We start from the raw sequence: 9259 nt of genomic DNA, 5'->3' as shown, positions 1-9259 counted from the left end.
CTTCTCCCGTATGACAGAACCTCCAGTCCCTTAACCATCGTTGTGGCCACTCGTTGGATTCTCTGCAGTATGTCCATGTTTCTCTTGTACTAGGGAGTCCATAACTGGACATAGTATTCCAAGTGTGGCCTCACCAGTGCCAAGCAGAGCTGAAAGATCACCTCCCTTGATCAGCTGGTTACACTTCTAACGGCACAGGGTACCACTAGCTTGCTTTGCCACAAGGGCACAGTGCTGGCTCATGTTCTACCTGGTGTCCACCAGGACCCCCAAGGTCTTTTCTGCAAAGCTGCTCTCCAGCAGGTGTCCCTACTGGTGTCTGGGGATGTTCCTCCCCAGGTGCAGGATTTGGCACTTCTCTTTCTTACTTCATGAGGTTGCTGGCAACCCATTTCTCCAGCTTGCTGAGGTTCCTCTGCATGGCAGCGTGAATCTCCGGAGAATCAGCCATTCCTCCCAGTTTTGTGTCATCAGCAAACTTGCTGAGGGTATGCTCTGCCCCGTCATCCAGATCATTAATGAAGATGATTACAAGACTGGATCCAGTACAGTCCCCTGGGGTACACCACTAGTCACAGGCCTCCAACTAGACTTTCTGCCACTGATCACCAGCCTCTGTTTTCAATCCATCTGTCTACTCATCCAGACCACATTTCATCAGCTTGTCTGTAACAACTCCTGACTGTAAAGTGGCCCAACATGAAGGGCAAAATAGGCTGCAAACCCAGACTACCCCTTTGGCTAGTAAGTAAGAGATCTACCTGTAGAAAATAGAGGTTTCACATCCCCTTCAGCAGATGAGGGGCTAGGGTCCAATATTCCTACCTCCTGGAAAAGCAGCTCTAGCTACCATGTTCATCAGCAAAAGGCAGGCTTTTACTATTGCTGCAGTTAGTCAGGGTTCCTGGTTCATATCAGGTTTTCAGATTTACCTGAGGAGCTGCTGGAATTTCAGTGCTCCATGCAAACCTGTATCTCAGGAGGGCTCCAGGCAGGAGGCAAATGCAACCTCCCTAGAACAGGTACACTAGCAGCTTTCAGATCAAACAAGGCACCTCCTCCTCCCACAGGTTTTGACTATGCTAGGAAGCAGATGTGCACCAGGTCACTGTGTGGGACAGAGATCCATAGGCTGGATACAGGCAGAAGGAGCTCTGCTCTACATTATGGTCCCTTCCACAAAAACGCCTTGGTTCGCTACAAAATAAAGTTTTACAGTAAAGAGAAAATCATAGTAAAAAAAAATGCTTTGTGCTGAGTTTCTGCCAGAACTAATTTTAAACATTATTTTCAGTATGTCTCAGGAAGCATTTTATAAACTTTGAGGCTATGACAGTGCAAAACAGGAGAAATAAAAGAACAGGACATATGAGATAAAAAGAGAAATGAGGGAGGAGTTTGCCCAGTTTGCCCACTGCTAAAATACTGCTGTAGCAAGATACGTACCCACAAGAAACAAAGCAATTACAAGAAGAGAATCTATTACAACTTCAGTTACCTAGGGTGTAAGTAAATTCTTGTATGCAAAGCAGCAAAGATGAATTACGCTATTGATGGTAATAAAAAAAAAGAACCTTAAGGAATTGTTCCAAGTATTCTGCACCAGTAGGTGCAGAATGAAAAATAGATGCAGATTTTAAAATATTTACATAGTTATTTTTAAATTTTGGAACTAGTATAGTCCATAGCAACATTGATGAGATACTAGCAGTTCCACTCTGTTAAAGGTAAGAACATATTTTGGAAGCACTAAAGTGTGTGTTTACTCTTATTATATTTTTTAAAGTTTAAGAAATATATATGAAAGTAAAAAAAAACAAACCAAAACAAAAAACAGTCCCAAAGTTATGGCTACAAGAAAATTACATTCCATTAAAATATAAAGAAAAATCATAATTATGACTGTAAAAAAGGCTTTGCCAGCTTCATAGGAACACGCACCAATGGCTAATATACAGCTCTGGTAAACACTGATGTAGTCAGTACTTCATTAACTAGGAGAATAATAGTTGCAGAAAACCAGCATACTTCAAAGATTATTATCAACATCAAAAAAACCAAGCAAAATAACGAAAAGCACTACAAGATCAAGTGCCTAATCAAAACTACCTGACAGAGGAGGAATGGTAAGCCCAAGATAAATCAATAGAGTTACAGATGCTACATTGGCAAAAGCATTTTTTTAAAAATTTTGAAAAGTAAATAATTTTGTTAGTCAAATAAAATGTTTTTGCAACAGCTCTATGAACATGTCTTTAATCTTGGAGGATATACTAATTCGTGAGAATACTAAATCCTGTGTGGGATGTGAAGTAAGCATACAAATAAATGTTTACAGGAAAGACCTTACCGCACTTAACATAAATAATAAAGCTCTTTTTTTTCTGCAGACTTAACTGCTAACAACATGTAATGAAAGTGTATTCTCTATTGCAAAGACTCTATGAAATAAAACCAACAGCTCACAACACAGGCTTGTCTGCATCAACCACAGAATACAAAGTTTACATATTATGGCCATGACTAATTAAAGAATTTCCCCTAGTGATTGACTTCTTCCTTAGATTCACCAAATATAACTGCACATAATTGTAACATAAAACAGTAAAAGTTGCCCTAAGGTTAGATAACAGTATGTCAGAAACAACTGCTTCCAGATCATATAGGCAGCAGCATCATTTCAAATATATGCAACTCTAAAAGAACCGAGCAAAAAGAGAGAAAAGCAATGTCACCACAGAGCAGCTGTCAATACTGAATTTGATTACACTGCTCTAAGTAAAAAGTGCTAATAGGTTTTCCTACTTCATGGACTACTAAAAAAAAACCAAACAAAAAACCAAAACCAAAACCAAAAAACCACACACACACAAACAAAAAAAGAATCAGCCAAGACCAAGAACAAAACAATGATCATGGTTTTCCCCAGGCAGGACATGTAAAGTCCCTTCCAGCCTAGGAAGGACTCAATTTATGAAATGTTTTTAATAAAATTAACAGTCTATTTCAATAGAAGATCCACCGCAGAAAAAGCAACCATGAGTTGACACTGACTTTATCTGGGAGCAGTTACCCTTCCTCTGGAAATTAACTTACTGTATAGATTTTTGCTGAGAGTTTATAAGAAAAGTGAAAGGACAACATGAGCAGAACCACTGCCTTGGTTGAAACATAGAACACTTCAAAGTGTGCAAAAACTCTAGCAGGGAGATGAAAAACAATCTGCTATATTAAAAAAAAAAGGGGGGGTAAAAGCCTATAAAGTTTATCAAACACTTCCCACTGCTTTTCTTTGCTTACAACTTGGCAAAGCTCTAACAGTTTCGGATTATATTCTACATATGCTGGTTTGCTGGTTTTGAGGGGACATGGGACAGAAGAGGCTGCATTTCAGCCAAAGTAGTTCAGCTATTTCCAAGAATAAACAAAACTTTTTTTTTAATCATATTCCTTTGACTATCTCCAGCAATCCCACACTTTTTTAGCAAGGAATTGGAACTCAAAAGCATGGGGAAATCATAAAAACATTTTTAAGTTCTGCTTGTGCCAAAAATATCACATACCACCACATATTCCACTACAGTGGAACACAGCATTAAAAGATCAAGCATCACAAATCTGTCCATGATGCCAAGCTACACGTCTTTGAAAAATTCTAGTTCCACATGTTCACCAGAAAGCCTGAACAGCCAAGGATCCCACCCACATTCACCGAACACTCCTCATCCTATACCCACACCTACCTTTATCCCCTCTTCTAGTGCTCATCACACATTAAGACACTTCCACTTGCTAAAATGGCAGAAAACTAAGCAAAAAAAATTATTTGTGCTATGTTAGCAAATGTAAGCAACTTGCTACATGATTTGACAGGCATCTAGGTTGGTGAAATAGAGGAGAAGAGCAGAGAGGGAGACCTCCATGACATTTCTTCCCAGCTGTAAGCTGTTAATTTGGTTCAGTCCTGATGCTATATTGCATCTCCTTCCACTTTCTCCAATATCAATCAGCAACTGGTTAACATGCCAGCTACTAGCTACTACACGTCAGAGATCACAGTAGCGACTCAGCAGGTTACACCCCGTGCTCATGTCTTAATGCGGTTGTCACTATACCGATACATGACTACATAGCTCTTTGTCTGCTTACTTAAGAGACTGCAAATGTAAAAGTGATGAAATAACATGCCTGAGTAAAAAATCACATCATAAATTCAGAACTGTTTCACTTAAAGATACCTACAAAAGCTAAATTCTGATGATTAAACAAATAGCATGAACACAACTGTCTTCTTCAACTATTTAAAAAACTGATTCGCTAAAGAGATTTCTTGCAGGAAGGGGCAATCTCAGTGAAAGTCTCATTAAATAAATAAAAAATTGTGTAACATAGTTGATGAAGTAAGGCTTTCTCAATACCAAAACTTCTGGGTTTCTATTTTCATTTTGTAATGCAAGTTCATTGGAAGAATTATGGTTTAAAAATTTAAAGAAGTCAGAGGAAAAAAATACCCAAAGTAACTTTACTTAGGGCTATTTGTTAATCATCCTTCTCCCCCATTTTGGGACAGGAAAGCTTTTTCCATTCAGATCCAATTCTAAGATTGTTTTTAACTACACAAACACATACTTCCGCATGCACTGTGTCTGTTACACAATGAATAAAGAGCATAGTAAGTCTATAAATGGAAAGGCAGTATGCCTTTAGCAGATAAAAAACATAAGACCAGTCATCTTCAAGAATTTCTAAGGTCTTTACTGGAACCTGCCAGATCCCTTCCTACTGTGACACTCTTCTAACAACTATAGAAAAAGAAAGAAACTGAACATTTATGTAGTCTTCAGTAGCAATTGCTATAACTACCATGTGGAGAGACAGACCTTGCCCTACAGCCAGCTCAGCCAGTGCTGAACGCCCAGAGCCCAAGCCTGCGCTTGGCCCCACTGGGACATCTGACTGATGTTATGCACAGAGGTAATTGGAAAAGCCATTACTATCAGTTTTCAGAACTCAAAGATTCAAATCCATCAGCATTCACACAAATCCTAAAGGGAAAGATGACATTTCAGGCAAACAATACAAATGCAAACTTCAGTCTCCTTCCTAGATAGCAGGGTGCAGAAACACCAGCTTCCAGGATTGGTCAGGATTCCACCAAGGGCGAGCACCACTGAGCATCACAAGAGAAAAATGGAGGTTTCTCTACATAGGTCAGAGAAAAGAATGGCATTTAAACATACTGGAGGAAGCAGTAAAGGTGGGGGACAGTTTATGACTTTTCCCAACTCTCTGATCTCTACAAAACCTGCACTGACAAGCTTATCCACAGGAAAAATGACAGATGCTGTAGCAGAAGGTCCAGAGCACACCGGTTTCATAACCCACAGTTCTTAATTGAGCCAAAAATAGTCAACCTCAGACCTGGACGAGTAAGATTTAGAATTTTAACATTTAAATAGAACTTGATTTAAACAGGACTTGGGTGTTGAAAAATAAACCTATTTAAATTTCTCATTATGACAGCCTACCTTAAAACATAATGCTATCATAATCTACTAAAATCACTTAAATAAATTCAAACAATACATATTTATTGAGAAAACAGAAATCACTAACCTTATGGACATATCTGAAGGAGCAGCATGGAGCAGAGCCCCTTGAAACACTGTGCCAACTTTTGACTGCAGAAACCTGTTCTAAAAACACCATAGCAGGCAAAAAAAAAAAAAAAAAAAAAAAAGAAAAAAAGGCTTTACTCATCAAGTTCAAGGAACTCATTAATTTTAACACTGCAAATCAACTGGAAACTGAAAAAGCAGGAAAGCACTTTTCCTTTTTCAGCCTTTAAATAAAAAAAAAAAAGGCACAAAAGGATAAGATACTTTTGTTTTAAAATCCTGAAGGACATAGTGACCAGGAAAGGTCAGTTCAGTTAATAGCTGCTGATAACAGTTATTTTGTTTAGTATACTCCTGAGTTAGAGATGCAAAACATGTTTTGATAAACCTTTTCTGCTATAGAACAATATTTAACAGCATAGTTAATACATTTTAATAGAAAATGTTGTACATTGTACTTAAAATCCAATTTTTACCTAAATGCAGCTTGATACTAATACAGAAAAATGATTAATCCATATCTAGTAAATAGAATATAATTCTGAATAAGCATAACAAATAAGCCTCTAAATATATCTTAAGGAAGGTATAAAATGCTCAGTTAGATTAAAAAAATTGCAAAACAAGTATTTGTTTCCTAGTTAATGTACTGTACCTCATAAAAATAACTTCTAGAGAAAAAGCTTGAAGGTACAATCACAACATTAAGATTTAACGTCTTCATTTTTACGTATTGGTCATTTTTTTCATTTTAACTACATGATTATATCTGATTTTATAATGCTTAAATGGCCAGGCCATCAATACCACTAGGACTGAACACTGGCAACAGTACCAGAAAGAACTGCAGCTCTCATAGTGGCACTGTCATTCATTGTTGGTTTTCTTTTTTTCACTGAGAAAGAAAAACCAGTCAAGCCACGGCTTAAAAAGGCTTCATGTACAAGTCTGGCCTTGGAGCCTTCTTCTTAGGCTCAGCGTTTGAGGGACTACAAAGTCTATTTTGGCTACAAGAGAAAGGTGATTTTGTGTCGGACATGTTCAGTCAGCAAAACATTATTAGACAGGACAGTTGCCTTTGTGCCCCTCCCTTGAGCAGTCACGCAAACAAAGGTGGAGAACAAGACACCTCTGCCACAGCAAGCAACTCGGTGAGAAAAATGGATGGTCGGTGCAGGAGGATCCATGCATTGAGCTTCAGAGAAATGCAGAACTCTCACCGAAAAAGGGTGGCCACGTTCAAATCTCTTACATTTGCCAAGTTTCAGTGGTTTTAACCTGAAGTTTGTACAGAATACACACCTGTCAAAATCAGAAGAAAGATTTTCTGTATTACTTCAAAGCATCAGTTCATCTTCTCCAGCCTTGCCTCTTAAACTAAGACCAGTTCCAGATGTTCTAGAGTAAAACACACATCCACTTAAATAATGTTAGCAAACTGTGTTTTGCGAGAAAGCAAATTAAACTTTCCTGGACTGTTCAGGGAATCTGCTATAGCCTCAAAATGCAGGATACAATTATAATCCCTGTCCTACTGTAGTGCTGCAAGTGTTACAGGAACGCAGAGGACAACGCAGGTAGTCCTGGGCTCCCACGGACACGAGAAGGAAAGAGAACAAAATGAGCATAAAACCTCACTTTCATTACTTTCTTATCACTCAGGAAAGATGATCATAACCCTGCAGCTTACCTGTACACATAACACATCATTCTGAAAAAGAGATTTAATCATAATCATATATTCTAGAAAACATAATAAACTCAGACTCATTACAGACCCAGCTGATGGCAAGTTTTGCACTTACACTACTATTGCATTACTTATTCTTGATTTTAAGAGTTAATTTGAATATAGAAAATACCTATACAACATTTCATCTCCTGTCTCTTTCACAGTGATTAAGAAGCTTGCCTACACTCCTGCTATCAAATATCTTTTTCCATATTAATCTCAACCTTATATAAATGTAAAAAATATACATTAAGTCATCTTTCAAAGTCTTGTTTTCCATTTCCTTCAGTTATTTTTTTATAGTCTTTTTTGAAGATTCTCCAGTATTTCACACCCTTTCTGGAGTGCAGACACAGTATCTGAATAGCCAAGAATTGGATTTACAGAAGTGAGCTGCAGTCTCCGCTGCATTAATGCAGTGAATGTATATGGAAGCCTCTGCACAGTTAACCGTCACCAATTCCTTACCACATTTCACTGCTGGATGCTAAACACCTCACATACCTTGTTACAGGAACATAAGATCACTACCAGACACTTACCTGCTGTTCCTCTTACTGTACATCCAAGCAAGTTTTTTTTTCCCCAACAGAGAACACAGTCATCTAAAATGGTCTTTATGTTACTATTTCCCAAGAGTTTTTTGTCCTGTCGAGTATCCTCTGAATTCTTTGATCCCAAATATATTTATCTTGGTGTACATCTGCATAGGACAACTGCCATATCACTTTGCTAATTCAGCAAATCTCATAAAGGTCATATGTCGTTTTTCTTTTTTATTAACTACCCATGCTGTAAACTTTACTAACAATATATTTGTATCTTAGCCAAAAGTGCCAGCTGAAATACGGAACAGTAGTCTGAAACCAGCCTCCATGGGACCTACTAAAAACAGCTGTTTTGAGGTCTCCTAGTATGGCATTTTTTAAATTTAAAATGTTCCCTATAAGCACCAAATAAAGCAAAAAAATAACCGGACTTACATAATTATTCTAGAAAAATCAAGATCTTTAATGTTGAATACTATAACCTCTATGATATAAACCTGAAGCTTTTTTTTTCCCCCTGTTCTTAGCCCTTTTGAGATCTGTTTTGGTACTGATGAGCCTTCATCTGACAGAAAAAATCTGAACTGACCATTCCATTCTTTTGCCCAATACATGAAGCTTTCTTCAAGCATTAAAACATTCTCTTGCTCAATGTCTTAATTCACAGATAAGAGACTAGAAGTTGGATTTCAACTATTTTCGATTACCATCTTCAAAAGACAACAGTGACACAGTTGGTTACAGAGAAGTTGGGTGCAGCTTCCCCAATGTAACCACGACCATGTGTAGGCAATACCCACGATGGATGTGTACACAAACGTAAGACAAAATTATTTTTTCCCAGGAGGCAGAAATTGTGCAAGCATAGAAGCAGCACGGGGCCAAGTGTATTTAAATCTGATACACCACTTTGAGAAAATTTGAGTGAATACAAACAATTTAAGCAGCCAGCAGTCAGAAAAGAGCTCTTACTAATTCTGATGACTGCACGTATTGCAAACATTTTGAGAACTAACTCTTACTATTGCACACACAAAGAAAACCGCTGCCAAGCATCTGTATCATATTCTTCCCAAGAAACAGATGAACAAAATCAGCTAAATGGGAAGTTTCAATTCTTACTGTCTCATGGACTTGAAAGAAACTGAAAGGAGCCGCTCAGCCCGGAGAACACAGAAGCGCTCACTGCCTCAAGTCTGGGGTGAACATCTGGAGCGATGTAAACGCAAGCATGCATCACCGCTGGTAAAGATCCACTCCAGCAACACCCTGTGGAAGAATTCCACGCCTTCCCACCCTCACTAATAACAAGAACGAGTTAAAGGAACCTCTGCTAAGAAAAGCTTTTCACTCACGGCAGC

This window comes from Antrostomus carolinensis, unplaced genomic scaffold, assembly GCF_000700745.2.
Source record: "Antrostomus carolinensis isolate BGI_N321 unplaced genomic scaffold, ASM70074v2 scaffold14509, whole genome shotgun sequence".
Lineage (NCBI taxonomy): Eukaryota > Metazoa > Chordata > Aves > Caprimulgiformes > Caprimulgidae > Antrostomus > Antrostomus carolinensis.
Note: the sequence above shows the minus strand (reverse complement) of the source record.